Raw genomic sequence first — 820 nt, forward strand, 5'->3', positions numbered from 1 at the left:
ATAACCCCCAGACTTGCCAAAAACAAAAAAACAAAAAACAGTAACTCCATGTCTACCCATGTATGTATGCATGTATTTCTATCGGTGAAGATCCAGAGTCCCTATGTTGAAAGGCACTCAGCTAGGAAATTTGCTTTGAATAAAATGGTTTCATAGCACAGAGAGCGCTTTCAAGACAGTGCATATTCTGGGGCTTCCCTCACTGTTCCCAGTGTAGCCTGAGGGTTTCTGCGCACCTCAGGCTGCTGGAGGAAGTCAGCCTCATTGTTGGAACAGGCAGAGAAAAGGCCTCACTCCTGTACAGCTGTGTAACAAACAACTCCATCTGGGCCAATTAGTGAGGATGAGTGTGGGCAGGCTCTGAAGGCCAGGACAAAAAGGCCTCTTTGTATCCAAAGCTATCTCTTTCCCCAGTGCTCTGTTTGGACAGGAAGCCTTCATTTGTCCCACCTCCTGTGGCAGGTCAAGTTCCTTGTACTTATCCTGTCTTTGTTAGACTATGTCCTAGTTTTGAAACAAACTGCTATAATTAATTCAAGGGTCCTTCTGGCAGACAACTAGAGAGCTGAACTGAGTTAAAAGATTCCTAATTGGCAAAGTTGCCTCCTTAGGTTTCCAGAAGCTCGCTGAATCTAAGCACATGGGTAATATCACAATGCTTCCTGTCATCTAGGGCTAGTGAAGCTCATCAGGTTTTGAAACCTTTGACCTCTCCTAGTTGAGCCCTGCATGGCTAGCTTTTGGGGTTGAACACAGGACCTGGGTGCTGACCATGAGCTCAGAACCGAAGCTCAGTGCTTTACCAAAATTTGGTGTCACA

This window comes from Dipodomys spectabilis, unplaced genomic scaffold (genome assembly GCF_019054845.1).
Source record: "Dipodomys spectabilis isolate Male_0828 unplaced genomic scaffold, ASM1905484v1 ptg000070l, whole genome shotgun sequence".
NCBI lineage: Eukaryota > Metazoa > Chordata > Mammalia > Rodentia > Heteromyidae > Dipodomys > Dipodomys spectabilis.